The 20,143-nt window shown below is 39.3% G+C and overlaps 1 long non-coding RNA gene across 1 annotated transcript; it reads left to right on the top strand.

Moving 5' to 3' along the window:
- The first annotated feature begins 610 nt into the window (after positions 1–610).
- On the top strand, positions 611–19,449 carry LOC135421351 (uncharacterized). Its single transcript, XR_010433978.1, has 2 exons — positions 611–990; positions 18,401–19,449. It is a non-coding gene; the product is annotated as an uncharacterized LOC135421351 (long non-coding RNA).
- Positions 19,450–20,143: the final 694 nt, after the last annotated feature.

Genomic DNA, 20,143 nt, shown 5'->3' on the forward strand with positions numbered 1-20,143 from the left:
CTTTGGGTACCAAAGTGAAGTTCAGAAAAAAAAAATAAGTATTCACAGAATAGGTTGGAAAAGACCTCTAAAATCATTGAGCTAAAATGTTAACCCAGCACTGTCAAGCCCATCACTAAACCATGTCCCTGAATCACTCATCTACAGGTCTTTTTAATACTTCCAGAGCTGGGGAATCCACCACTTCCCTGGGCAGCCTGTTCAAGTGCTTGACAATCCTTTGAGGAAGAAATTTTTCCTAATTTCCAATCTAAACCTCCCCTGGTGCAACCTGAGGCCATTTCCTCTTGTCCTGTCGGTAGGTGCCTGGGAGAAGAGGCCACCCCAGCTCCTTCCAGGCAGTTGTAGAGAGCAATTTTCCCAGGCTGAAAAACCCCAGCTCCCTCAGCCACTCCTCACAAGAAGGTGGTGTGCTCCAGTCTCTTCCCCAGTTCTGCTCCCTTCTCTGAGCCTGCTCCAGCCCCTCAGTAGGATCACAGAAGTGTAGTTTCACTCCGTGACTTCCCATTCCTCTTCCAAGTAAACCCACAGGGGTCTGTGGCTTGGTCACAGGGAGCAGAGAGAAGCAGGGAGGGAGATGGGCACACAGGCAGGCAGGGGGTGTTGGTGGTGCCCTGGCAGTGATCCCACCGGAGCTGTCACTGTTGACAGCTGAAGTCGAGCAGCTTAGGCAGGAGGAGAAATCCCCTGGCCTTACAGTAAGTCCTGTGACACGGTATCATTTGACCGAATTAGCTCGAATGACGGGGATATCATTGACCAAACGCTGCTGTGAGTGGTGACTCAGGCTGTGCCCACAGCGCCCGTGCCAGCCAGGCACAGCCATCCAGGGGCTCTTCAGGGAAAGCTCATGGACAGTGCCTGTGCTCCGTGTATCAGGGGGATGTTCCACACACAGGTAAAGCTGGGCGAGGAGGGCACTTGTGAAACTAATTTCAAAACCAAAACTGAGTGAGGGTCAGAAACAAGAGGCCAAAGTGAAGAAATGTGGTAGGTCAACAAAAATAACAGTCAGAAGTTATTTCTGGCATCATATCTGGTAACCGTATTTGAACACTGATGATTAAAGTATCAGCTATGCGTGTGTGTGATGCAAGAGGCACGTTGAGTGGTTTGCCTGCATGTTCAGCTCTCCAGCCTGTCCACTTTGTCCAGACAAAATCCTAACATAAAAGGCTTATCTGGCAAATTAGCAAGCACAGTGGTCCCAGGGGTTTATTTATTTTAAGCTCTGGGCCCCAGTGACAGACACACCCATTAAAAAAAAAAAAAAACAAACTACTGCCCTTTGCAATAGGAATTTCTAACTTTTTTTCCCCTAAGTAACTCTTTTTTCCCCCCCAGAACTGGCCAAAAAAATGTGGTACACAATACACTGGCAAGACCAACAATGAGGGAAACCCTAATATTTCTCTGTGGGAGGTTGGTTTAATGTTGTTGTAGGGTCCTGGTCTGTTATTTGGATGCACACTCGTTGTGGTAAAGAGGGAAGTGTGAAGTGAAAGAAGGGTTGGTAAGAAGGCAAAGAGGAAAGAGAGCTAGTAATACCCTGAAATACTTTCAGGGAAGGTAAAGCATAAACTGGTAAGTGGTAGGAAAAAAACTGGAAGGTGAAATGAAAAAATAGAAACTAAACAAATTAAAATAAGAGCACTTTTGAAGAATGAATGGGTTAAAAGAGATTGTTGCAGAATATAGCTCTGTACCTAACCCTCTACAAATGCATGTCTGTATTTGTAGTGGGGTGGGTGGCAGGGATGAGATACCTGACACGTTTGCAAAACAGTTGAGGCCTTGCAGGATGTGCTGATTTTTAAGAGCTTTCTCAGAACGGCTTAATAACTATAATTTTAAATAGTCAAGAACACATGATAGTGTGAATCATGGTTCCTGTGGCTAAACCTGTGGTAAGAAGTTGTGCCAGCAGTAGTATAACAGCTTATTAGAAGGTGAACATATGCTTTTCATCCAAAAATGGATATAGCAAAGACATTTTGAAGACTGAAAGTCTATTAATCAAAAGAATATGTTTCTGTTTGAAAAATAAAAACTCCTTCATGTACCCCAAACACAAATTTGTCCACCTACTGCTCTTGGTCATTTCCACTAAAGGAAATTTTTTCTTCTGTAGGAAGACAGAAGTACTAGAAGTACTCAACTGTACACCACACCAAATATATGGTATATCTTTAATTGCACAAATATTCCATTAAGTTAAAAAAGGTGGCCTAAAGCACTGAAATTTGCCATTCAACATCTTGTCAAAGGCTTTATACTTTATAAAGAAGCATCATTTCTGACTGAAGATTTCTACAGATAGATGTAGAAGGTCACATTCTTAACTAGTATAAAAATAAGTCCAATTAGATTATTCTAATTTATGATCTTGAGACATTTCTGAGATAGTATCCTAATTGAAGCATGAGATACTTTTCCATTAAAGGCTTTCGTCCCATGAGACTTTCAAAGTGATACTCTTTTACTTTTTTACTTCTTATTTTTTACTTAAAAATCTATTAATTTAATACTTTTTATTTTAATCTTAAAAAAACTAAAAGTAATAAATTCTTAATAGGTGAATCAAAAGTGATATTTCTCACTCAAGAGCATTTTCTGACCTTATCACAGCTTTCTTTTAATTTCTCTACAAAAGAGTGATAAGGAACATGATGATGAATGCTCTTATGGGATAGGGGTAGACCAAAAGCAGAGGTGGTGTTGCTGACAGGTCAGGGGCAAAAGGTTGTTATGTTCCTAGTTCTTATTGCTTCTGTTTGTATGTGTGATATTAGTGGCTTCCCAGAGTCCTGCCTGGCTTACACAATACCAGTTATAAAAGTCTGTTGCACAGACTGATCTGGTGGGTACAAACCCACCTCCTTATTCAAGAAACAGGCACTGTTCTATCCCTTACCAATATTCTCTCTCTCAGACTCCTCACAGAAATTCCATCATACTCAACAGTGTGCTTGACAAACTCATTTTGACTTTTACACCACTTGCTAGTCATGGCTGCATATACAGGCCTGGGTAGAATACTCAAGTATACCAGGTCTTTCAAGACAGTTGAAACTTGAGATACTTTTCCTTAAAAGCTTCTAAGATCCTTTTGAGAAACAGTATTAAGAATATAAACACTTATTTTTCCTATTTGAAAAACTGCGTCGTCTGCCCTGTCAAAACAGTTTTGTAACAATTCCTGGATTGTCTTTCCTGATGATATAGAAAAAATCTGCAACTTTCTGTTTTAATTTGCAGTCTTCCCCCACCTTAGGGAGTTGAAAATGTATTCTCTTCCCTATATAGGTATACAGGAGAGCTTGAATGTGAACCACAGCCTAGTTTTCAACCATATGAGCTGAGACATAGGCAAGGATTTAAACCTGACTTCCACATGAGGATTCCATCATTCAGTAAATAGCAACAGGAAAACTGATGGGCTACATACAGTTTGATTTATGAATTTAGCCCCAGTCTCTGCTCTGAGACTTCAGGTTTTGGACCAGATTGTATCAAAGGGGTTGAAAATGAAGTTGTTGCATCGCTATTTAGTGAACTGCAGGGTATTGACTTGTCCACTGTCATGTAAACCCAGTATTTAATGGCTGTTCAAACAGAAGTCCAAAGGGTTGGATTCTGCACAGCCTTGAATAATTGGTACAGGGGTCAATTTTACACTAGTGCATTGTTTCACTAAGTGATACAAGTCAAATCACAGCAATATCTAAAATCTCCATTTTCTGAGCATAGTGTAAAACAAGAAGAATCCACAATATGTTTTTGAGTAATGAATTCTTGCTCAAAATGTTGTCTTAATACATTCTAGCCATAACTGCAACATTTAGCCTCTGAAGTGAAAGGAATAGCCTTGCTACTGAGATGCTATGAGGAATGTTTTTGCTGTTTTTCCTGTTTAACAGAGCTCTCATTCAGTGCTTTTGGTCCCAGAGGATTTTCTTTTTATACTATTCTGTGTCTTTCCCCCAAAGGTCTGAGCATCCTCCAATAACGAACTGTGTTTTCTGCCTACTGGAATAACTGGTACCAACTCACAGTCCGTATAGGCTACCCAGAGAAACAGAAGAAGAGCCTAGACAGGTCAAAAATACATATGGTTTTTACCAAAATCACACAATATATATCGAGTCGAGGCCTGAGTTGCCGTCAACACCACAGTGCAGCTTATACCACTTTGGGAGGGAAGGGACACATCAACAACGGCTTAAAAATCCTGGTTACCCTGTGGTCAGAAATTGAATGCTGGAATCAAACTAGTATGCAACCACATTTAAACATAACTGTGGCTGGAATGGCTTGAATTCTAATATGGACAGTACCTAATTTAGGAAAGACTTGGGAGAAGCTGCATGTAAATGTGAGTAAGGGAATACTTTGTTATTCAAGATGAAGCTTTGGAAGCAAACAGGCTTCAGAGAAGTGGAACTTGCTGCTGCATTTAGCACAAGGACTGAGACCCTCTAATTTTAACTCTTCATGAATGTAGCATTTAAGCAATTACACTGATGAAGCAGGGAAGGAATCTCGCCATTCTCTGAATACAGGCAGCTCCAGCTGAGATGGTGTCATGTTCTGGTTCGGAGGCAGTCACTTTTCACCATCCCAGGAAAAAAGCAATTTCTTCCTTACGAGAATTCTTTTTTCCACTGGGAGTAAAGTTATTCAATAACTGCAGAATATGGTGTAGGTGAGGGTCACATCTCAGCTGTAACTTAAAGGTCATTGTCATCTACTAGAGGGCAGTGGACCAGCAGCTGTGTGTTTTCAACATCATGGTGTCTCACGCTGGAATGTTTTTGCTTCCATGGCAAGTTGCCTGAACCATTTGGTCAGTTCCAGCCTCCTTAGCTCATTGTCTAATCCCCAAGCCCAAGGCAGGGGAACATATCACTGGACTATCGCGTTTACTGCAGAGAGGCTGATCCTGCTGGAACTGACTGCTCAATATCAAGATCAGGTGCTTAAAAAATCAGGGGTTATATTACTCTTTCACCTTCATTTGCTGCAGTTGTTTTCCAGTGTTGATGAACATCCTATAATGTTCATTTTTACACAAAATAATACCACTTGTTTTTTACAGTAGGACTACGTACCCCTCAGCAAAATGTGCTGCTCTATGCCTATGACATTTTTAGCAGGGGGTTAATAAGCATGCAGGTTGGCCTTGTCACTACTTCTGAAATAAATTAAGGTTTCTTTTGTCAAAGTCTTTAATAGACTTTTGGATTGGAAAAGTGCCAAGATGGTCACAGGATTACATGACTCAGAGGGCTACTGAGATTTAAAAGTGTTTTAAAAGTTTAAAACAATAAAAATAGCTCTACTGTGTCATTTTTAATAGATATAAATGTGTGTTACACATTTCAGACCCAGAAACTCCTTTCAGTAATGAACAAAGATCATCATCATAGCTGACATTTCTGAAATGTTTGAGAAGTAAGTTCAAGGTCATGTTTGAATACAAACATGTTACACACAGTAATTATCATGAGTTTGTTATATTTACTGGTACAAAGTATTCAGAGAGTCATGCATCAAGTAAACTAATGGTCTATTATTGAGCAACGTTTAACATGAAGCAATGTGCTATGAATTTTAAAACATTTTTTAAAGTCAGACATAGAAACTGTAATGAGAAAAGTATCTTGATTATGAAAGATTTGCGAAAGGGGAGAAGAGGGAAGAGGGGAAGGAGAGTAGAGGGAAAGTTTCTCTAAAAAGCCCACAAGACAACCTTTTCTGAAAGTATAGTGTTTAGATCCTGCTGTGAGATATCAGGAAAGGATCCATGGAAGTGACTCAAATTGTCTTATGAATATTAATGTCTTAAATTTCCCAAGGCAGGTGAAACTCTCTCCTGTTCATTTCCAAACTTGCACATTCTGACCCACTGTCAAACTGAAACTGCACGGCTGAAAGTGCTCTTGGCCTCTCCAGGAGACCTCTGTGAGTATTGCACAGGTCTCTCTCCTGACAGGATCCCTTTGCTGGAGGCAGTTTCAGTATTAATCAGTCTGTCCTTCGCTATGGGCTACAACCTGCTAAAAAAAACTCAGACTTCTCCCTGATTCATTGCAGTCGGTGCTCTAATTTTACAGGATTTTAATTTAAGCAACGCAATTTTCTCCAAGATTTTTTTTTAAGACAAAGTTTTTTGGTCAAAGATATTTATTGGTACCATGATCTTTTCCTACTACTTTTTTCTTATTTGCACTGTGCTGAAATTTTGACTTGGCTGTTTTTTTAAAATCCCTGTCAAAACATTGCTGATGTCACAGTTGGGACAAATCCTGGAGAGTTGTCCAGCAAGACACATTAATATCTGTGCTGGGGATGCAGCCAGACCTGCCAACAAAGTGAATGGGAGTTGTGTTCTGGGACATATTTGTTCAAGGTATCTCTAGAAGCAAAGCAGCCACATGGACTTCATCACTGTGTTGTGGTGTGGCCCTACCACACAAATCTCCCAGGGGTGAATTTCACTTAAAAAAAAGGAAATCAAGTTAGAGTGCTTAACCAAAATGGCATTGCTACCGTTATTAGAGATAAAGGAAAGATTCAGCCCTGAGGGGCTAGACCACACCAGAAAAATTAGGAATACGACTTATCCGGCTCTAAAAATTGAGGTCAGTGGAGAAGTGCAAATGTAGTGCTGGGATCCAGCAGCTCCATGAAGGAATTAGACAAAATGTTAATTCCCAGCAAATAATCTTAAAAGTTGTCATTCAGCCAAGCATATCACCACTGTTTAGATATTTTGCTTGGGTAGGCATAGGCTGCCAAGAAGGATCCTATAGAAATCACAGAGAAAGATGCTAACGTCCAAATAAAGGGAGAAATAGATTTGCTACCCAGGAGATGCAGTTGTGTGCCCATCTAGTGAAAGGATTTATTTCTGTGTTGTTACTATCTTCATTATTTCCAAAGCACTGGGAATGACCATCACAGTCATTGTAGCAGTCCTCCCTTTCGTTCTGTGACAGTGTTCGTTGGCAGATCTCAACACACTTCACAAGAGAAGTAAAAATCATTAACTTCATCTTACAAAGAGGATAAATAAGGTGCAAGGTGGAAGGAAGGGGAAAGATTTCTCCTGAGGAGAGGATCCAGAAGAGAGGATCCAGACACAGGCATGCAGAGGCACAGGCCAGTGATCAGCTGTGTAGGTTCCTAACTAGTCCCTTTGCTCATCTGTGTTCAACCCCTGGTGTTTTTTTTAAAAGGTCTATTCATGCAAATGTGGGACTGATAGAGAACTGGTCACTAGCTGGTGGAATTCAGGATGGATCAATGACATTGTTTCACTGTCTTCATGTGCAAATATTTTTTTCCCCACCCAAAATTACTTCAGAGACAAAAAAATTTTAATAGCTCTAGAAGCACCTGTGTCTATTTAAAACCACTTCCTTATGCAAAGACACTCCTGAGCATAGTGGCATATATTACATTTTTTAAACAGAGCATTGAAGTCAGTGGTTGTGACCGGAATTTATCTGTAACGATATTTCAACCCTTGGGGGAGTGGGGAAAAGTCTTTTTAAAATTCCAGTTACTGGAACCATGGGAGTAGAACGGGATATATATTTGATTTTTTAAAAAATAAAATTATAGTCCTAGTTTATTAAATAAAACTAGAAAATATGAACTTGGGGGCTCTGAAAATAGGAATCAATTAAAAGACTTCAGTACATTTCCACTTTTGCTTATTTATATACTTTTTATAAGACATCCTGTTTCAGGAAATCTTGCTTATAATTTTTGATGACTTAGAAGTAGTGACTGTTTAGATCCAGAGAGGAGCTTTTTACTCTGGCTTTCGTATTTCCTGTAGGAAATTCATGGAAGATCATGGATCTGCTTTTATCTACCTCAGATTTCCTAGGAACAACATGATTATGATGATTGAAAGGGTTGACTGAAAGGTGCAGGTCTTTCATTTGCCTATGTCCAGATTTCTGTGTCTAACTCTGGTAACAAACCTATCAAACAGCTCTGAGAGACAAAGTAAGGGGGCAGGGAGGGGCCTGGTCACAAGGCAGTGCACTAAAGGATGCATGTCTCAGTTTTGAATAGTTACTCAAATTTCTCAGAGACAGAAGGCTAAAATCTAAGCCAGGATACAACTCTTTTGAAAACCTGTAGCTTGTTAATTCTTATATATAATTGCCAGTTCTATGCCCCTGAAAAGCTGTTTCTCTCCTCCCTCATGCACAGTGAGGAGCATATCAATACTCTCTTCAGAGGAGATGGATGGAGAGCTTAATTCACTTTGCAAATCTATGGAAGCAACACTTTAGCACTTTGGCACAAACTGTCTCTGACATTGAAAATTAGTAAAGAAAAGAAGTGGTGAAAATGTCAGGAGCAGGAGGACTTCATTTTTCTCTTGTTTAAAATGTCATCTGTTATCTGCAATCAATGCAAGGAGACAACTTCCCATACCATACTGATTTACAGTATGTTTATAGGCACAGATAGAAGTAATCACAGGGTTAGGCAAGTGTCTCTTGGTGAATTCTTCAAGAGTCAGAAGTGCTTAGTTCTGCAGTTCTCTCTTCCCAGGAATGCAGGGGAGATCAGCACGGAGAGCTATGTGATTTCTGCACATCTCCATACTCAAACCATAAAACCTGCAGCCTATCTGGCTTTAGCTATATATAAACATACCCCTTGATCAGATGCCTATGACTTTAAGAAAAAAAGATGTTGTCTCTGCCTCGGAAGAAAAGGCAATAAATATTTTTAACTCTTTTTATATCTAAGCAAATACATATGAAAGGAAATACATTCATGGTCTTGGTGCTAGATTTAATGTTTTAAACTTTCCATTGTTTGGAATTTCCTGTTTAATGTTTTGGAAAAAAAAATCCATTACTAATTTTTGTCCTTTCCCAGTGAGAACTCATTGTCCAAATCTTTCAAATGGTGCTGAGATGAATGAGTCGGAGTTTATTCATTTCCTTTGTGTCCACCAGAATTTGGGATACTGTTGGATACAATATCTCCTTTACCCCCAGAATTCCAGTTTAATATTCCTTAGCAACAGAACCTTGGATGTCTTGCTGGCTTTTGTGGCCATACAGCTCCACAGACATCACGTGCTCTTTTCCACCCAATACTCTGTGTGAAGCAGGGAAGTGTTAAACTCCCGGTTTATGGATGGCAAAGTAAAATAAAAACAGCTCAGCATTTAATACTTCTGAGAATTTTGTAGTCTGAGCCTCAGAGCACAGAGGTAGAGTAAGGAATGAGTGCCAGGGCTTTCACATTGGGCCAGAGCCACAATAACTTATTTGCCCTTCCTGTCAGTATGTGAATGATGGCTTTTAATAAATAAAATGATTCCTGAATCTTATGGCCACTCCCTGTCACATTAGCATGGTGGTTTTCCAGGGGAGTTACTCACACTGTCCCCACAGCAGCTGCTAGCAAACTCCACCTCCCACAAAAGAGAAAGGTATTTGTCTCATGTTCAAAATTAGAACTGGTCAAAAATTTTCAATTGAAGTTTTGTTTGTTTGTTTGTTTTTTAAAAAAAGATGTTCTTTCTATGTTCTTACAAGTGTTATTTCTTGCAGAAATTCAATTCCAGTTCTTTTCATGAAAAAGTTGAAAAAAACTCATTTTTAATTCTTTTATCTTCTGAAAGCCTAGAAAACTTTCCAAAACCAAATCAGTTAAAGGCTGATCTGGTTTTGGAAATTTTACAAATCTTACACACTTACAGGTATTCTAAAGAGTTCTTTCTAACAAGCTCCTGCTCAGGGGCTGACATTTCTTCCATAACACCCCCAAAGCCTGGTATATTCTGAGTATTACAGGGCATACAGCAGGTTAGAGCACAGGTTAATATTGAAGTAGCTCTGTTTTACACAACCAACAGTTCCCCTAAAATTAAAACATATGCTTTGGTCCTTGGCGTTTCCACAGTGCTCGCTTGACATCTCAGTATTTATCTATTCTCAGCTCTGCTACTTGCTTGGAGGATGACCTTGCATGAGCAATTTCATTTGTCTATATTTTTGCACCATTTCTTCTGTTTCTGTTTTAAGGAGTTTCAGGACAAACATTATCCAATAAAGGGACAATTGGATTTTTGTTTTTAAGGAAACTATCATGGTGAAGCAAAATAATATATTCATAACATTAGGGGAAAATAAAATGAGTAATAAATAGCAAATAAGTGGCATGACCTGAGTTATAAAGGGTGAGGTCCTGCCCTCTGCTTATTTTACTACTCCATGTTGCTTTTGAACCAATTCTTAAATATCCTCCCAAAATAGAACACAGAACACAACTCACAAAACTCAGAAAGAGAAAAGAGGGTATAAGATCATGCAATATAAAAATAAGGCTTAAGTCACAACTATAGATAGCATTTCAACTCTGTATGCATAACACTCAGCATATATTCACTAACAAAATCTAAATTGCTTTATGGAAGTAGTGACGTTCCTAGAAATCCTTCGTATAGCAGCATTTTGGAAAACAACCCGCTAAGTGAGAGGATCAATCATTTTCCTTCTGTTACAGTAAAGCTTCAGGATTTCAAATGGATAAACACTCTGCAATTTGAGCTTGGTGAGTCATACTTAGCAAGGCAGATGTGTGCCGAGAATTAGCAGTCCATAAGCATGGGTTTTCCTAGTCTCCTTTGACTAAGTTACTTAAGACAGAGCAGGCAGAAAATGCAAAGACTTGCACAGTAATGCATTTCTCTTTGTCCCAGGACACAGAGGTCACTCTGGTGATGGCTGCTTGGAGAAGGCTGCAATGAAAGAGAGAAGTCATTCATTCATAATGGTGCAAATAGGGATCTGAAGCTTCCCTGACTCAGGGACAAGGATGAGGCCCTGGGACAGCTTAGAAATTGACTGTTAGGTCAGAGTGAACATTGAGCCCGTAAATCACTGCATCTGTGAAACCTATTCAGGTACAGAATTTCTTTGAAGTCAACAGCTGATATGAAAGAAATTAAATTAGTGGGATTACTCACCTACGTAAAAGCCAGATGAATATCTGAAGGAGAGAAATAGAGCTCTGCACCCAACCAAGGAACATCCTTTTGCTCCATACAATCACTCCTGACTCTTTTGAAACCAGGCTTCACATTTTGCTTTACCTCTTTGTCACCTTCATTTCATCCTTGATCCTGAACTTTCCTCATCTCCTATTTTTCCTGCGTCTGTTAATCTGCTTCAGACACTCCCTGTGACTGTCACCTTTGTTTAAATTCTCATGTCTATCACTCTCCTCTCACCTTGACTGCTGCTCTTCCTTGTTCTACAACATCCACAAACTCCAGCACACATCATTTGTAAAATAATGCTGCCTGACTTCTAGGATATTCAGGAAGCTCAGCTCATCCTACTCTCAAATAATTCCACATACCTCTGTATCAATTTCAAATTGCCCATCCCACTGCACACCTATTGATTGCCCAGCTGAGAATTTTCGTCCCCTTATTATGACCCATTTCCTTCCTCGATATTTTTTTTTAATGGAAAGTCACTATTGTTTAGAAAAATCAGTTCCACCCAGAATAGCTTTTCTGTCTATTGCTATCTCATTTAATTCATATCTCCTGTAGTATTTCCTTTGAAGGCAATGGGACTATGTCCATTTGCTACTATTTTGGCTGACAGGTGTCTCTTGGCAGAAGAAGGAAAAGCATATTTTATACCCTTGATTTCTCTTTCTGAAATTCTGAATTTATTTTCTACAAATCTATTACATATAATGGTTTACACTATCAAGTGTTTTATAAAAGATACATATATATATAAAATAGTTGATATGAAATCAAATTGCCCTCTATCTCTGCTCCTGTAAATCCCTGTGCTATCTTTGGCTATATGATACATCTTAATCATGGAATCACAGTTGAATACTAAATATTTGTACATGTAAGCCCCAAGGAATGCTAAACTTTTTTTCTTTTCAACTAGGCATGCTATTAATTAATGCATAGCAAAATGATTAAAAGCATTTTTCAAATAATGAACAATACAGAGACAGACGAGTTAATTGATTGATTGGTGTATGAGCAGGGTCCTAATGGATTAGCATTTGCATATTAACACAGATCCAATCTCTCTCTCTTAATGAGCTGCTTGCCACATTTTGTCTTCTTTTAAGCAGCAGCGAGCATGATAAAACAAACTCACTGGATTGCTCCCTCTCAAGGGACCAAAAGGCAAACTTTAAAGCAGACCTTTCTCCAGCACTTATTTATCCATGTAGTAAGTGCATGGGGACAGTCACTCTTTATCTCAAGTTACTCGTGAAAGGAGCCAGTCCAAAAATCATGGAAATTTACAACCACTGCTTATAAGGTGTTTATAGCATAATTTTCCCTGCAACGATCTGACATTTGCCACAGCTGGTTTTGCTGTACAAGAAAATGTAGTGAGATGTCACTAACCAGCTCATTCCCTCTGTGGCCTTTCCATTGCCATTGGCAGCCGGACTGTGGACGTCCATCTGATTTAGCAGTTCCCAAGGAAAGTATCTGAATCCTTTCAGGTAAACGGGTGGTAATTTGCAGTCACTGGACTCACTGAGAAGGATTTCAAACCTCCCAGCACCTCCAGTACTCAAGGACTAGATGTGGGCAGTGTAATGAAGACAAAAGCAGAGAATGCATCCCCCACCAGGAACATGACCACAATAAAGTGGCAAATCTGTCATCTTGTTTATTTAAATATAACTAAAAAGAAAAAAAGAGAAAACCAGGTTGCTTTGGTGCTGTACAAACCCTAATTATTGTTGTCACCAGATAAATCTGTGTGACTTTGGGCACAGTATTGTGCAACATAGCAGAACACAGAGATCTCCTTGATGCCATAGATGCCTACACCCCCTGTTGTAGCCAGGCTAACTGGCAATCTGAGTAAATTCTGGGACCCAAGTTCATATCATAATATGGAACTGCACTGTGCCATATAAGAAGTTACTCGAAGCTAGCTCAGAGATCTGTGATACACCACTGGATTGAGCCCTGTAGACATGCCCTTTGAGTTCTTGGCCCAGAGCCTTGATTAGAGTCAATTGGCATAGCTGTGCTACAGTCATTTCCCTGTTTACATAGGATGAGGATCTGGTGCATTATGTATTTTGGCCATGGAGTACAGCTCTGCCTTCTGCTCAGCTGGCTGGCTGCGAAGACAGCAGTCACTGGGTTTTGAACTTGGCATTCAGGGTCGAGCTGGGTGACACTGGAAAGCCTCCACACCAGGGCAAGTTTCCAAAGTTTTCAGGAAGTCCATGTGACCTCCTGCTACCTGAGTTTCCTTTGGATTGTTTCACTTAACTCTGGTGGCTGCTGAGATCAATATTTACTGTGGGTGCACAGAAAGACTCAACCAGGCCCTACAGCAGCTGGTGCACAAGCAGTGAATGGGGACACCGGATGGGAGGCAGCAAGGAGCCAGGAGCTCAGATGGGATGTGTTGTCTTCAGGGTGGAGGATTGCCATGCAATGAACTAGCTGCAGATTTTGAATGTCTGTGTTCAGCCATGAAGAGACTCTGCTGCTGTTTTGACTGACATGGTTCATAAGATGTGAAGGGTATTTCCATCAGGGGTGTACAGTTTAAAGCAACCCTTAGAAAACAGTAATTTACAGATCCCATGCTGAATAGTTTTAAGTCCCTGTTTGAGCAACTAAGAGAATTAATCCACTTACCGAGGCTTTTTTTTCATTCAAGTAGATTGTCTGAAACGGGTAGTCTTAAAGGAATTGTAATCTCATCTATATTAGTTTAACACAGAATGTGGGACCGATCTTCTTCTTCATTGTACAAACAGTTTTTTAGATTCCATCAACCTGTGCTCATCATTTTAATTCTGAAAGAAATATAAAAAACCCTCTAATTATTATTCTAATTATGCTTATACTAAAAATTATAATTACAGGTTGTGTGTTCATGATTAATGGAGAACATCATGAATTTTTGGAAGTTGGTGCTGAATTATTTGGTTACTGTAGTACTACCTGGTGATATCTGTCACATTTTTCATGGAAAAAATATTCCAGGCATGTGGAGCTCTCTATCTATCACCTGTCTATCCGGGCATGATAAATGCAGCAAAAAAAACTCAGAAGTATTGACATTGATATGAGTTTTCCATTGACTTCTATCAAACAAGAAATAAAACCAGTTCAGGGGCCTGGCCAAGGTTTCTACTCATAATAACTATTTTAAGCCTTTTTTTTTTTTTTTTAGATCTGAAAGTTATTATAGTATGGAAAGACATATAAACAGACCTGATCTCACTGAAATGCCATCTATATCCAATATAAAAATTAAAAACAAAAGCAGGAAAGCTATCATCTACAACCTGCTTTGCTTTCATTTTCTAATTTACCTAAGGAGCTGCTCAAACAATTGGGACCTTTAAGATTTTGATAAAATCTTGTTTTCCAGGATTCTGCAGAGCTGAAAAAGGCATAACAACTGTAGCCAATATTTGTATACTTTTCTATTGCTCTCTCTCTCTTTGTGTTTGATCTGCTTCAATAAAAAATATTTCTGACTCCATAGTTAGCCAGAAAAACAAAAACAGGAAATAGTAATCCAGCTTGGTTTGCTAAGGTGTTAAGAAGGCTGGTGGATAAATTCCCATAAATTCCCACAGTGAGTGATGTATCTGTGATTCTGCCACTTCACAGCCCCTTCTGTCTCCCCAGCCTCCCCCATGCCTGTACTGCGTCTGTGCATAATCAGGGAGAACAGAAACCTTTTTTTTACACTGTCTTATCTCAATATCCTTTGTTCATGCCAAGCAGCAGCTTATGAATGCCAGTTGCTTTGCTCTACCTCTCTCTCGAAAAGGTTGTGTTTTTCAGTTCCAAGGGGAGAAACCTATAATTCCCAAACAATTGCAGAGATTTGTATCTGAGCATAAACAAACAAAAGCTGTCAGTAGGGAACACTGAAAATATTTTTTCTCTGGAGCAGCAGTTCCTGCACATGCCTCGAGTCCCTGGGGCTTTTCTGCAGGTTCTGCAGTTGTCCACCCTGCAGCCAGTGTTGGATGGAGGTAAAGCACATCCTGGGGCTGAAGGGAGTGAGTGAGGGGTAGCAAGGGCCACTGTTCCTCCTGGGGCACCCTCTGCCTGCTAGGAGGTGTCCGGGGCTGAGCCAGAGAATGAAGAGAGGAAGCAAAACCAACCCCTGGAACAGCAGGAATCCCAGGGTGCTGCCTATCCTCCCCATCCTGTCCCAAAGGAGCAGGGCATGAGGGGAGGAACATTCGGGTTCGGACCCACTGGACAGAGTATCCATGAGCAGAGGGAGAGGTGTGTAAACTGATGGAAGTTAACTGTTCATCTTCAAAAACGTATTTTTGAAGTCTAGGAGTATCAGCCTTACATAGGTGTCTGAAAATACCCATTCCCACCCTTACACCCTTACACCCTTCCTTTAGTCAACTTTAACTCTTTAAATCTCTGTCTTTGTTTTCAACTCACAACCTAATTCTTTGCCTTTCTACTTGACAAGTTTTGTTTCTCACAGTGTCTTTTCCCTCCCACAAAGAGGGCAACAAACCTTCCTTGGTCCACTGTCCTCAGAATTCAGAGGATATATCAAGTTGGAAGGGACCCAGAGGGATCATCGAGTTCCACTCCCTGCTCCTCACAGGACAATTGTTTCTGTGTCTGTTTCCCACTGAGGTTTAAATGATGCTACTCCCTGTTGTGTGGCCTGCAAGACACAAGAAGGGGTATGTGCTGTTTAGCTGGTGTGATTCCTCTCCAGTGACAATTACATTTCACTTGCATTCTGCATAAAGAAATTCAGAATGACAAACTATGTAGGCATGAGTAAGCAAAGTTTGGATGAATTAAATTTTATGTTCACTCTGAGATAGTCTAGGCCAGAAGGTACTAAACACTTGGGGAACCTCTATCAAACAAATTTAATGCAAATGTATGAGTTTATATCCTACCCTCTAATTAGAAGCCTAATTACATCTCCAGGCCAAGGGTCACAATTTGTACCATTTCTTTTCACTCTGAAGCATCCAGGACATTTGCAATAGATAGTGGGCCTGAATCTTTCAAGTGAAAAAATGTTTTACCAGAATATTTATTGAGAAGAAGGCAGGGCTGTAAACAAAGTAATCATGCAATATCCAATATAAACACTGCAGATGGGAAATAGGAAGTATTAAATAAGACTCAGGAATGGGTGACACAATTGTCAACAATTAGTTTTTGCAGGAAACTTTCACAGCTGGTGTATCTGCAGTGATTCATGCGGTGATACGCAGACTCAAACAACCTGGAAATGTATCCTTCCAGTCTGATGGCCTTCACTTTTGAGATGATTTTTGTTATCCTTTTATGTACCTCATTACAACCTATGTTACCTGACTTGTATCCTCCACGTCATGGCATTATTGTACTACCAGTTCCTCAGACAAACACTCATTATCTCAAAATGCTGATCAGCTCAAAACTCTGCTTCTTTGTGAAAAGCAAACTGAACTGCCAGCAACGAGAACAAACTTGATAAGAGAAGCTGGCCTTTTGCTCCTCTCCTGGTGGTTATATTCTGATAGGCAATGTGTCAGGAATAATTAGACAGTTTGGTTTATTTCCCATCAGTTTTGTCTCCAGTAAAATACAATACAAAACAATCTGTAAGAAACAGACATTTCAGACAGAACAATTTCACTGAGATGCATGAGGCAGAGAGGTCTTTTATGATACCAAAAGCAGTTCTAAATGTAAAGATTGTTTACATTTGAATGTGAATGTTCACAGAAGTGGAATATGAGAAAGGTGTGATTTGGCTCCTGTGGAACTCGTTGAGCTTTCTGTGACTGGCATTTCTCCCTGGGGTAATTTATAAATTAATATATCCTGTTGTGAGAACACTGGCAGGCTTGAAGAGAGAATAGCTCCAATTTTCACTCTAACATGGCTGGCTCAGATTCAGAAATTGCAAAAAGAATTTGCCACATAAGTGTGAAAAAAAGGAAAATTCTTACATATACTGTATTAATGGCACCATGAAAAAAAAAAAGGCATATTTTGAGCAAAGATGAATAAAGACACCACACAGATAAATAAAGATGCATAATATAGATTAGCGAGGTGAAATTTTATTAATTACAAGCATATATAATCTGTGAATTGTACAAAAAAGTATAAAGAAAATAACATAAATGAAATGAACATCTTGCTAGCCCACAACAGTAAGAAGATTGTAAGTAAGTAACAGTAAGAAGTAAGCTGCGCAGATTCCCTTCTCGAGTGCTGGAATTTTTAATCTAGGTCAAAGGTTTCACAAGCGACATGAATCAACAGATGTAGTAGGTTTGAAGATGTACACTGAACCTCTCTGGAACTTCTTAAAATAGAGCAGCTGCTGAAACAAGACACAGTAGCGTTGCTGGCTGCCTAGACACCGTTCTATTTTAATAAGTGTCATGGATGCTTTGGGGCATATCAAAAATAAATGGCAGTAAGTAGGTAGGAAGCCAAGCGTCTGTGACTTCCAGCAGAATTGTAATGCAAATAAACTCCAGTGAAGTCTTTCACAACCTCTCCAGGGTTATCTCTACACCATTGTTTCCACCCAACAATTTATAAACTTGGATTTGCTGATTATCCTTGTCTGGACAATAGACTCGAGATGCTAATGCTTTATATAATGTCAGACTTTGACAAGTGATTAACAGACTAAACTAACTAATTTCACCTTTACCAAGGTACTACAATAAGTGTCCTTTAAAAGCTTTGGTTTTCTTCTATCAGTTTTAACTGTGTAGTTTCACTGACCTCAATTAAGATGAATACCATTTATTCTGGTATACATGAGAAAAGCAAATTATGACCAAAGGTTTCAAAATGCAGGCAAAAATAACCTTCCAAAATCCTGAGCAAGTTTGGTTTCAAGATAAATCCTCAACGAATGAGGGGAAACATTATAATATAGCAGGCATTGTCCCCATCTTCTGCACTTTCACTCTTGTCCCATTGCCTTACTTAATTTTTTTGAAAAATAATTTAACATTTCAAATAACACAAGTATATTTAGCTATTTATATTTAAAGACTAGACTTCTTTGCCAAAATTGTATAAAAGACCAGCATTTTCCTATTATTTTAATTCTGTGAATTGTTTTAAATTCTCCAATTGTCTATATAATGGAAAATTGATAAACAATATATACATTATCACACCAGCCACATATAACTCTTAATGTATGCATAAGTGCATGTGAAATAGATTCTGTACAAGAAGAAAGCACTAAGCATACCAGAGAAAATGTATATCAAAAGAAAATCTTTAGATAATAGTGAGATGCAATAAGAACATTTAAAACCCCTTGTATATTCACACTAACACTGACTAGTTTTTACTCAGGAGATTGTGAATTGGCGACACCCCAGAGGAGAGTTAAGCACGTGGACAGAGCTTCTTTGTGGAAGGTTTTGTTTCCAGCTATGTACATGAAAGGCATGTTGTGAGAAGAAAGTTGCTGCAGTCACAGCCGAGCAAAGCAAACTTACTAATTAACTGCAGGCTGCACCACTTGCACTTAGCTACGTGCCCGGGCTGACAACACAGCCTTCAGTGCTGGTTTGCAAACAAATTTAAATATTCAGTGCACAGCTTCTGGGAAGGAGGCCATCTTTCTTCACGCTGTAGCTTTGGGATGTAACATTTATTAGTGACTTGTGCTTATTTCCACTGACTTTGTGATGCCAGGAGAGTTAGCAGCATGATGAATCCTCTAGGTGTATATACCCAGTAGGAATGGGGAAGGGAAGGGAAGGAGCTACCGTGAGGGAGGTAGCAGAGGGAGGAATGTGGAGATGCCTTTGCAACATTGGCTGGCAGTATGGCTGTCTGGAAAAGCAAAATCCCTTGTGGTAAACAGAGGTTTTAAAATCTGTTCACACTCAATGTCAGAATGAAAATTATTTCTATTAAAAAGTTCACCAAAAAAGACTATCTCCACCAAGTATCTAATAATCATTTTCAAAATCCTTCAATCTTCTCTGCATCTCCTTCTATCAACTGGCCATTATTTTTCTACCAGGCTCAAAACCTGGATTCTCTGCTGAGCAAGCTCCACTTCCTTGCCCTTTTTTCCTATCCACGATGCTGGTTTTTTTGTTGGTCCCTCAGCCTGAAGAATAGCTGCACTTAATTTGAGAGGCAAACATTGACAGTTTTTGTTGAACTGTTTGTTGTGAACTCTTGGAGATGACTGGTGTTAGCTTTATGCTGCATCAAGGGTTCATGAACAAAAGTATCCTTCTTCAGGCAAATAAATATATTTGCCCCCTCTTAAAATGCTGCTTCTCAAAAAATTTCCTGCTCAGTTTGTAAAACTCCTAGAATAGCAACTTCAACTTCATAGGAAGCATCAAACACTTATATGTGAAAGAAAAAAAAGAAAGAATAAACACAGGTTAGATAGAGTAAAGCTGAAGTATACACATTTCTGGAGAAATTTGACCTTATTACTGGATGAATAGTGTCCATCCCCAGGGATTGCCATAGTTAAATCTCTGGACAATGAACAGAAATAATTTATAGACTCACAGCCTCTTTAGTAGTTAAGACCAAGTTTCCAGAGGTTTTCCATGGCTGACCTAAAGTAATCAATTTGCAGTTCCTACTTCATACTACTACTTGTGATTCCTCTAATGTGTGTGCCCTCTCCTGCAAGCATGTTTCAACCAGTTTGCACTCACATGACTGAGTTCTAAAAAAATTTGTGAGGGAGTGTGCTATGGTGTTACAATGTACTGGAAATGATAAATGATCCTGAGAATGTAGAAACTTCAAGATGATACGTTGTATGTCTATAAATTTTGGGTACCATGGTATGCTTTTCTAGGCTGCGTAGACCATTTCTGCTCTTTAGTGTCTAATATAATTTGACTCTTCATTTCCTCTACAGAAAGGACTAAGATGGAAACACCTCCTACCTCCACCTCTAACACCTCTTGAAAGCATTAGATGCATGAGTTAATTTATTCTATCTCATAACTAATAATTTTCTCTCTCATTGTAAAAATGTACAATGTCATTTACATTGCCTGTGTTCATTTTACTATCAGTATAGTAAGCAACATTTCCTGTAATTAAGCAGAA

This window comes from Pseudopipra pipra, chromosome 1 (assembly GCF_036250125.1).
Source record: "Pseudopipra pipra isolate bDixPip1 chromosome 1, bDixPip1.hap1, whole genome shotgun sequence".
Taxonomy (NCBI): Eukaryota; Metazoa; Chordata; class Aves; order Passeriformes; family Pipridae; genus Pseudopipra; species Pseudopipra pipra.